The 10994-nt window shown below is 41.3% G+C and overlaps 1 protein-coding gene across 6 annotated transcripts in view; it reads left to right on the top strand.

Moving 5' to 3' along the window:
- Positions 1–5767: 5767 nt before the first annotated feature.
- The window catches only part of ARMC9 (armadillo repeat containing 9), a 125744-nt gene continuing 120517 nt past the window's right edge, over positions 5768–10994 (top strand). For 5 of the 6 annotated variants that reach the window (XM_075202378.1, XM_075202379.1, XM_075202376.1 and 2 more), the window contains exon 1: positions 5768–6153. The gene's annotated coding sequence lies outside the window, so the exon portion shown is untranslated. The remainder of the gene's footprint in view (positions 6154–10994) is intronic. The other variant, XM_075202380.1, reaches the window with a different exon arrangement.

Raw genomic sequence — 10994 nt, 5'->3', positions numbered from 1 at the left:
AAAGGGAGGGGGAAAGGGAGAGGAAATAGTGGAAGTGGAAAATATAGGGGAGGCAGTTTGGGGGGGGGGGAGGAGGGAATGTTAGTAAGGGGAAGAGCAAAGAAGAAGGAGGAAGGGGAAGCAGAACCTAGCAAGACTTAGCGCCAACAATTACTAAGGTATGTTGTTTTCAGAGAAGTAATCTTGCCACCTGTGCCATGTGGAGAGAAATTTGTAAGGGCGATCATTAACTACACTAGTCATTGGCTCTAGGTTGTGTATTTGCCAAACACTTTAAATTAGTTCCGAAACAGAAGGGCACTCTGATTGTTTCCATTTCTTGGCTATTAAGCATCTGGCTGCGGTTAGGATATGGCCCGGGAGTAACCACATAATTTTATGGGTGTCAGGGGGTAGTCGAGGGAGGAGAAAGTATGAAAGATGGAATGGAGATCTTAGATTAGACACTTTATAAATAAGGTTGGCTACTTCCTTCCAGAAAGGGATGATTTTCGGGCAGCTCCACCAGATGTGGGACAGGGAGCCACGCTGGCCACAGTTGCGCCAGCAGAGGTCCGAAGATGCCGGATAGATTGTTTTCAGTCTGGATGGGACTAAATACCACCGGAACAATAGTTTGTAGGAGTTTTCTTTTATATTTGTACAGATGGAGGATTTGGCGACTGCCTCGCGTATCTCAGTCCATTCCTCAGGATCCAGAGACTCAGCCATCTCCTCCTCCCAGCGGAGCTCATGAGTCTCCTTGTCAGGCAGATTATGATTCAATAGTAGAGAATAAAAAGTAGATATCAAGCCTTTAGAAGACGTTTTGTTTTTACAGAAGGTTTCTAGGGGGAAGCGATTGTGAGGAGCACGAGGGTCTATTAAGGAGGAGAAAATGTGACGAATTTGAAGATATTGGTAAAACACGGAGGACAAGAGATGGAAACGCTTACGAAGATCAGCAAAGGTCGGAAAAAACCCATTGGGACAATATCGGAAAGAAAAAAAATATTCTGTTTTGTCCATTGGGAGAAAGATTTCGGGTTGACCCCTGGAGGGAAAGAGGGGTTATGCCATAGAGGGAACATCCGCTTGGGGTTAGACAAGAGTTTAAAAGTGCGGGTGCTATATCTCCATATTTCAATAGAGAAACAAACTGTAGGGGGAGGGAGAGCAGGGGAGGAAGGTCCTTAGGGTCTAGCCAGAACAAAATACTGGGAGATAGCATCTGGAGGAGGTCAGCCTCTGTGTCGACCCAAAGCCTAGTTTGGGGGGGGGGAAGAATGAGAAAGAACGGCTTGGGTGAGGTGTGATGCCAGGTATTTATGGAGGCACGGTAGCCCCAAACCACCATTCCGGGCGTGACGAAAGAGAACTTTGAGACGAACTGTAGGACGACGGCCGGACCATATAAATTGTGAGATGCTTGCCTGGAGATCTTTCAGAAAGAGTGATGGGACGCGTACAGGGAGAGTCTGGAAAAGGTAAACAATCCTTGGTAGAATATTCATCTTAACGGAAGCCATTCTACCAATCCAAGAAATATACCTTGGGGACCAGGACTTAACATCGCGCTTCAGGGTGGCTACTAGTGGGGGAAAGTTGGCCAAAAATAGAAGATCATATGTTTTGGTGAGATTGACACCTAGGTATTTAATGTGATGGGGTTGCCAGTGAAATTTGAAGGTGTCTTGCAAGTGAGATTGGGTGTTCGGATGGAGATTAAGGGCTAGGGCTTCAGTCTTATCGGAGTTTAAAGTTTGAAAGGAGACCGTACTCGTTAATTTCAGCAAAAACAGACGGGACAGAGACATGAGGGTTTGTAAGGGTTAGAAGGACGTCGTCTGCGTACAGGGCTAGTTTCGCCGATCTTAAACCTGTGGAAATACCAGATATATTAGGGTTGAGGTGAATCCTGGAGGCCAGAGGTTCCATCATTAGGGCAAAGAGGAGGGGAGAGAGGGGGCATCCCTGTCTGGTACCATTCCGAATTGAGAAAGCCGCAGAAGCACATCCGTTAGCGAGGACCGTTGCTGAGGGGTTGAAGTAGAGAGAGGCAATTCCATTGAGGAAGGGACCTTGAATGTTTGATGCTTTGAGAACCTCGCGCATGAAAGGCCATGAAACCCGGTCAAAGGCTTTTTCAGCGTCAAGCGCAAGCACCAGAACCGGGGTTTTAAGCTTATTTGAAGCATGGATTAAGTTGATGACTTTCCTTGTGTTATCGGCTGCCTGGCGGTTGGGAATGAAACCCACCTGGTCAGGGTGGACCAAGGAGGGGATCACACCGGCCAAGCGGTTTGCTAAAATCTTAGCGAAGAGTTTCAAATCAGTATTTAGTAATGATATTGGGCGATAACTTGCACACAGGCTAGGATCTTTACCCTCCTTTGGGATCACCACTATATTGGCTCTGTTGGTGGCGCTGTCAAACTTTTGGCCCTTGAGGATCGAGTTAAAAAGATCTAGGAGCATGGGTGAAAGGACAGGGAGCAACTTTTTGTAATATATGGCCGTGAGACCATCCGGGCTGGGGCGGAGGTATTTCTCAGAGATTTGACCGTAAGTTTCAATTCGTCAGCAGATATATCCTAAGTGAGGTAGATTGCGATATGCTTAGCGCTGGTAGACCACAAGTATTTAAGAATGTTTTAATACGAAATCTGAGGTCTCTAGGGGGGGGGGGGGATTGAAGGTCGTACAGTTTGGAGTAAAATTCCTGGAACCGGTTAGCTATTTTTTGTGGATCAAATTGCTTACAGGAGGAGGCGTCTAGAATATGAATAATTCTGTTGCGGGTCCTTTTGGTACGTAAACTACGAGCCAAGAGGGCGTCAGCTTTATTTCCTTTCTCGTAGAATCTTTAGCGGAGCCATTTCAGGGTGTTGGCTGCTTTAGTGGACAAAAGTTGCTGTAACTGAGCTTTTACAGCCAGGATTTTGAGATAAGTTTTGCGTTTTGGGTAGCGTTGATGTTTCTTGGTGAGGGAGAGAAGCTCAGATTCGAAATCTTGAATCCGAGCTAAATGAACTTTTTTCTGGGCTGATGACATGCTAATTAGGAGGCCTCGGATAGTGGCTTTATGAGCCACTGATACATCAGAGTGCGAGATATCCGGGGAGGAGTTGATGTTCTTGAACTCCTCGATTGCCTGTGACACTTTCTGTAAGTTTTCCGGTTTGGTGACAAGGGTGTCATGCATGCGCCAGGACCAATGAGGGCGGACTGCGGGAAGGATATCGACATTAAGAGAGACCGCCGCGTGATCTGACCAGGTAACTGGGATTATATCCGAAGAGCGCAGGGTGGAGGTGGAAGATTTATCTGTGAGAATCATGTCAATGCGTGTATGGACGTTGTGAGGGACGGAGAAATGTGTGTATGCACGAGCAGAAGAGTTCAAGACCCGCCAAGAGTCATAGAGATCATACAGCTTTATTAGGGAGCAGAGATGACGAGAGTCTCTAGAGGTCCGCAAGGTGGAGGGTGACGAGGAGAGCGGTCTAGCTTTGAGTCCAATGTGACATTGAAGTCACCACCCAGAATGACGTGTCCCTTAGCTGACTGAAAAAGTTTAGCGAAGAAATCTGAAAAGAAGGATCCCTGTCCCACATTAGGAGCATAGAGAGTCGCTATGGTTATGGGCGTTTGGGAAATAGATCCAATCAGTATTGTATATCTGCCTTGGTCATCTGTTATTGTAGAATGTACAGTTAATGGAACTGACTGATGGACTAGGATATCAGTACCGCTAGTTTTGCGAGGGGAGGTGGAATAAAATGCGTGCGGAAAGGTTCTACTTGTAAGGCTTGGGTGCGAGTGTGTGAAATGTGTTTCCTGCAAGAGGACTATGTGAGCCTTCAGGCGTTTTAATTCTTGAAGCGCCATGGTGCGTTTCTGTGGGGCATTGAGACCGTTAACATTTAAAGATATTATCTTGATAGTCATGGTGGGTGTAGAGAAGGAAAGCTTAATGAGGCAAGTCTGCAAGCTAGGCAAAGAGGTGGAATCAGAAAAGATGTTAGTATGAAGGGGGAGGAAGGGGAAGGGAAGGGACCGGAGATGGGGGTCCCAGACTCTGGTTTAAACCTATGTGGAAGACACATCCTGTGTGTCAATAGGGTTCGTGGGGGTCGTGACTGGCAGTCCAAGTGACAGTCAAGGACTAGAACAAGCTAACAAAGTTGTCAAGTTAGAAGGGGGGAAACTATGGTGAACCTTGGGGAAGGGATCGTGATCTGAGGGGGCATTTTGGGGGTGATGCCATGTCTAGGGGGAGGCCCAAGACCTATATCCCGAAGCTCTATACGGACAATGGCATATCATTTGAACTGGCATAAAATCATGTCTAATATAATAAAGTGAAATCTGGGGGGGACATCCAGAGAAGCGGGCAACATCGCAAAAGTGGATTAACGACTATATACAACTGGGTAGGGTCTCTCGTCAGGTCAGGAAGAGGATTCATTCCACTTTTCAATCACACCTTAGACTTTGCAAAATCCCTGCAGAGCAAAGTCAGTTCAAACATAACAGGTTTTCTTTATATTACTGATTTAGAGTGGAGATTGTGACACATGTCAACACAGTCAAGAACTTAAAATTAATCTCAATAAGAGTGCATTGTAAAATAATCATCTATTTATTTATATAGCGCCACTAATTGCACAGCGCTGTACAGAGAACTCATATACATCAGTCCCTGTACAATCAATTAAATGCGGTTAAAAAAGTTTTACATATGTATTTCCACGTCCACTTGGCTTGAACAAGATAACAACTTCCTGTTTTGTCACAGATGTGCGGTTAAAAGGCACAGATTAAACACACTTGTAAAACCACTATACCAGTGACAGGCAACTTGATACATTTCTGGGGCCGCATTGTTGGCCATCTATTCTTCAAAAGGACTGAACATTACCCTCAATCTCATTATTAAGTTACAAAACATTTAATAAAAAAAAAGAGATTCCTATCTGTGATAACTTATCAGCAGGCATTATGAACAAGCTACAACAAACAATCTGACAGTAAAGCAGGAACAAGATAGGGGCCACTGGTGAAGGCCCTACGGCCATCTGTTGCCCATCACTGATATGACTGCATTTCAAATACATACATAAACCATACCTTACAATATTGGTTTGGTGCATGCACACAAAAAGGGGCATAGTCAAACAATGGGATTGTGGCCACCTCCTTTGAGGACATGGCTAGCGCTTCAAAAGTTGTGGCCTGCTTCCAGCCCTCTCCTCGACTCCTTAAAAGCATTCAATCACCTAACGGGTGCAAACAGCACTCGCTGACCATGGTGAGCGGTGATATATCTCCCAACTTCTTGGGAGTTGGCACAAATGTGCTGACTGGATGGATTTTCCTGCCTTAATGGGGACAGTTGTGAGACATACATAAACACAATGCAGCTTATATGCATGTTTTGCGCTTTAACATGACTAAAAAACTAATTTCAAACATATGTGTATGTAGGTTAAAGCATACAAACTGTAATGTTGTAGTGAAAACAGTCTATGCAGCTATTTACACTATACTTATTATAAAATCCTTCATCTTTGAAAGGACCACACAGCTGAGTTACTAACACCTACTAGTTTATCTCTCTGTGCCCCAATCACAGACACTTCCTTTTTCCCAGCGTTTCTAAAACATATCAAGCTACACATTAGGTGAATTGCACATCCACTGGCCGTCACCATAACTACCGGCACTTTTATCCCTCAGTGGATTTCATTTAACAAAACTTTATTGTTCTCCAAGCGTTAACAACTCTGGATGTCTGGACTTCTTCTCCCCTGCAAACAATGGCGGATACGTTTTTAATGACCGCTGATGATAATACAACTAATTCTCGTGTGCTCCTTCAGTGACATTACTCTGCTCACCGTGTAATTATTCCGTGTACACCTTTATAGACGCTAATCCTCGACTGTTTCACCTAGAGAAGCACCAATAATTTGTATCGTTCCTTATGATTGGTCTACTTTAGTCGCAACCATGTCACAGGCTGTTTAATTGGCTCCCTGTAAAATAGTGTCCGGTAGAGGAGTGTTGCCCTGGTTACTGTGTATTCGTCTGTTGGGCCTGTTGTGGACGCAGTGAACGTGGCTACAGCTCGTACATTGGGTTTGATAGTGCTTCACACTTCGGATAGTGGTAAGGTTCTTGTTACATTTAGTATTGCCTATGTTAATAGAGGGCTTCTTAGACCATAGTATTTGTGACATATGATACTACTTGCTGTGGTATAATTGTAAATAATTTATTTAAATTTAGTAATATTAACAAATAATGATTGCAAGACACACACCTATTCTTAAATCCTGTATTACTGACACATTAATAACTGAACGCAGGATTTAGGATCTTCGTTGGACTAAAGTGAATAAGTGATTATACTCCCTTCATTCAGTTATGTAGTTTTGGTATGATGGCATTATACCAGTCTTTATTTTTCAGTCATTCTACAATTACTAATACGTTTTTCAATACTTTGGAGAACATAAGACCAATTATTATATAAATCACTGTTTCTGTGTCTGTTATTTTTTTTTGAGACTCTTAACAACTTGACTTACTATTTTAATGACTGTCAATAAATTGTCAGATAATAGTCAACTATGAGTACAATAACCTTAAATAAGAATTCCACCTAAGTACAATTATAAACATTGGCTTTGTTGCATCCCTGGAATGGTTGAAAGCTGGTCTTCCCTTCTGAAGGGTTCTGTGCCATTATTTCCATATTGTGCTTTTTTCCAACCCCCTAAATCCTCAAGTTGCTTGAGAATCTGAAGGAGCTATGGTGCTGTCTGTACCTAATTGGATGGCCATGTGACCTGTCAAGTAAGGCTGTGTTTTCAGACGATTATCGGGACAATCTGACAATAAACAACCGGTTGGCTCGATATCCTAGTGTGTAGAACGATTATCATTCCTAAGCACATAAGGCACTCTGCAGAATAGGATCATCAATTTAGCAGGTGTCTGGGGCAGGGCTATAACTAGGGCTCTGTGACAGGGGCGACCGTCCAGGACGCAACGCTGAAGAGGGGCGCAATTTAGAAATATTTTAGGTTCATTTGGTTAAAATTGAGAGCTAGGGGGGCGGCATTTGTCTTTCACGCCCCAGGCGCTAGAAAAATAGTTACGGCTCTGGTCTGGGGGTCTGGAGGTGCTGTGAGAGAGCTAAGTTGAGAGCTGAGACAGCTGGTGCACTATAGTGTCTTCAAGTAATACAGTTTAGCAAAATGCAGTTCAGTATCAGCTATTTCTTGTAAAGAATGTGACCTGTACTTTATTCTTTATCTATGCACTGCTCTTTATTCTTTCTTAGGAAATGGTACCAGTAAACCAAAATCAATAACGCATAATCTATGGATAGCACTCGAAAAAAACAAACACTCTAACTCTTCTTTGCACACCAATTGTAACTTCTCTTGGCCCAACTGTTTGAATTTCTTTTTAATTAGCATTATTCTCCGGTCCTCTAGTACGGAATAGAGCACAGATCTAGAGTTAAAAGGGCAGTCTCGTGTCTAAAACTCCACCTATCTGCTACCGATATAGGGCAGGATATAGTTTTTCTTAAAATTACATGTAGTGTGTGTGTATATATGTATATATATATATATATATATATATATATATATATATAAAATCACTATTATTAAATTAATTCTATCATTTTCAAATAAGCATTGCCCAAGCGATTGTATTGTGTTTGTAACGCACAAAGTGATTTATTTTAGCAGATGTAAAAAGTTAACAGTTCAATACATGATTGTAATATAATACAGTACAGTACAGCCAATACCAAAAGATAAATACATACCGCTGCAATCGCTGCGCTTCCACGGGTCCCAGTGGAACAGTATAACTGTATAGATAACTGTGGTCAGAGTAGACTGAGGCTAGTGGGGGTGCAGCTATGATTATATATACACATTCAGTGTAACAGAGAACATTTCAGATGACGTGGCTTGCTTCTATAGGTCCAGACATCAGATGGGTCCAGGGTAAACAGGTCATAGGCTAGTTCAAACTAAGGAATCCAAAGGTGGGGGTCGTCTCTCCAGGGGATGTGCTCCAGTTATAGTTAAACCATTAGCATTTCATAGCCAGCATCATACAAAGGTTTATTCCATAACATCAATAATTAAAGTATGCAATGTGCGATCTCTTCGCCGAATGCACCGGACAGGTGCTGATGAATAGGGGTTTAATATGATACTAGACATGACACCTTTCCTATAAGCTGAACCTTAAATATCACTGAAGTGTACATATAATCATATTATATAAACTAATAATAAACCAAATACTATCTGCTCATAAATTAAAGTGTAACGGACTAGCATGAATATGAATTATATAAATAACTATATGTTGTAATGCGAGTGTGTACGTGAGTATTTTACCGTGCGATCGCACCACGCGCTGTGTTAGGTGGTGTACGGATCTGTGTTACGTGGCGTACAAATCGCAATTGCACGGCAAAACAATATTAACCAATATACTTTCGTTCATCCAATTATACGACTTTGACACTATCATCATCATCACCATTTATTTATATAGCGCCACTGATTCCGCAGCGCTGTACAGAGAACTCATTCACATCAGTCCCTGCCCCATTGGAGCTTACAGTCTAAATTCCCTAACATACAGAGAGAGAGAGAGAGAGAGACTGGGGTCAATTTTTTGATAGCAGCCAATTAACCTACTAGTATGTTTTTAGAGTGTGGGAGGAAACCGGAGCACCCGGAGGAAACCCACACAAACACGGGAGCACATACAAACTCCACACAGATAAGGCCATGATCGGGAATTGAACTCATGGCCCCAGCACTGTGAGGCAGAAGTGCTAACCACTTAGCCACCGTGCTGCATATAAAGAAGTTCTTCATTGTAAGGTTAAGGATGGTAAATTCCCTAAAAAAAAACATTTTTTTTAATACCTGTCTCATAAGAAATCCTATATAATATTATATTCTATGTAGACAGGGAGGGCTGGGCTAGGGAGCAAAGTTAATTTTTGGCTGCCTGGTGGTCCAGTGGGAATGCAGTGCAAGCAGCCTATGCATTCCATGCATAGTTTACTGGATCGCATACTACTCAATGCTGCCGTGTCGTCCATTGGTAGAATTTTGTACTACAGCTTGTAGTACAATATTCTATTAATGAATGATGCGGCTGCCTGCATCGCCCCAATGACAGAGCTACAGTGCTCCTCCCTTACTAAGGGAGCCCTGTAGCACCAAATTACACTCCTCCTCACTGACTGTTGGATTTGATATCATCATCATGTCCCTATGTTGTCAGTGAAGAGCTGTGCTGGGAGGAACTGCTGAGAAGAAAAGAAGACCATAGGAAGGTAAGTAAATTAGAATTGTCTAAAGAGGAACAATGTAATGAGGGGCAACGGTGTGATGAAAAGGGAACAGTGGGATGATGGGACAGACATATGTGTTATTTGTTGCTTTTATTGTTCTGATGTTATAGCTATATAGTGTTTTATATATATTTCTATCCCATTATAATCAGCCAGGTATGTAAAAAAAGAAAAAAAAGGTGCTGTAGGGAGAAATAATAAATAAAATAAAATGCAATATAAAGTGAGGTTTGTTTTTTGTTGCATTATATATTTTCATTATTTAAATTTATCATTAAAATAGCCTCTTTTTTATATTAATACATATATATTGTACAGAAACCCACCTTTGAGGGTGGGCCACTACTTATTGGCCAGTGCAGTGTGGTTTCCCCAGAGCTACATTTTGCCAGCCCCTTGTATGTAGAGGGGGAGAACTCTATTTCTTGTTTCTCCTTGACTTGCAGAAAAACTTTGGTCAATAAATAAAATATATATATATATATATATATATATATATATATATATATATATATATATATATATATATATATATAAATTTCTTTGTTTTCCCTCTCTATATCCAACACACGCACACACCAGCTGAGGCTACAAAGCCAATATATTATTCACATATTATTACTTCTCATTTGTCAGTTTCCATTTTACCATTTTATAACTTAAATGAAATACATAACTCTACATAAATAAAAATACATAACTCTACATAAATAAAAATACATAACTCTACATAAATGTTGTTTTGGTATATTTTTGAAAACTGCTTCCATGTTCTAGTTTGAGATCCAATGATGTTCTGTTTTCTTCTTTTTTTTTTTTTTAAAACTACTTTACAAGATCGTGACTTGTGCCTTATTTTGGATGCCCAGGTGGGACTGGATCACTTATAAATAACTTATGGTATAAATTTATTTAAAGTAAATAGCGCAGGGCGCTTATTTATATGATTGCAAATGTACTTATTTTTGATATTGTGTGTATTTTGTTAAAGGAATATCTTTATTTCTGAGTCCAGGGGACGAAATTCATTTTTTTGTTTTAACTTTGCTAGAGGAAATGCATTATTTCTGAGGTATATATCTGATGCAATAAGCATTTGTTGAGGAAGTCTTTTGTGTATTTTGGTATAGAGAAATGACTTGTTTGGGGTTTTGTAACTTCTTTTAGGAATGTGTATTCTGCAACTGTCTGAAGAAAGGACCCATGTTAATCTCATGGTAATTAGATCTTTTGATGTGTGAGGGTCCAGCACCTGAAGGCACTGGAAGGTTTTATTAGACTCTCTGTTAGAATTCCTGTGTCTAAAACAAGGAAAACACAGCAAGTTTTAGGATATCACAGATAAGTGTAAATATTGTTAGCTTTGCATTGCATGTAAATCCATGTTTGGGTAAACATATTGCATCCTGATTCTAAAAATAGCTCAGACCTCAGGGGGCTGGCTTACCCTGTGATGCTGTGTTCAAAACCGTATAAAAAAGCACTGTTTTGTATTGGAAATTGTTCTTCTTGTTTCATCTGACCTGCTCACTGGTACCTTCAACCAGTGTGAGCAAATAAACATCATTTGCTTCAAAGACCTGCTTGGAAACTTCTCTATCCC

This window comes from Mixophyes fleayi, chromosome 3 (assembly GCF_038048845.1).
Source record: "Mixophyes fleayi isolate aMixFle1 chromosome 3, aMixFle1.hap1, whole genome shotgun sequence".
Classification (NCBI taxonomy): Eukaryota; Metazoa; Chordata; class Amphibia; order Anura; family Limnodynastidae; genus Mixophyes; species Mixophyes fleayi.
Note: the sequence above shows the minus strand (reverse complement) of the source record. Positions and strands in the feature narration are given on the sequence as shown.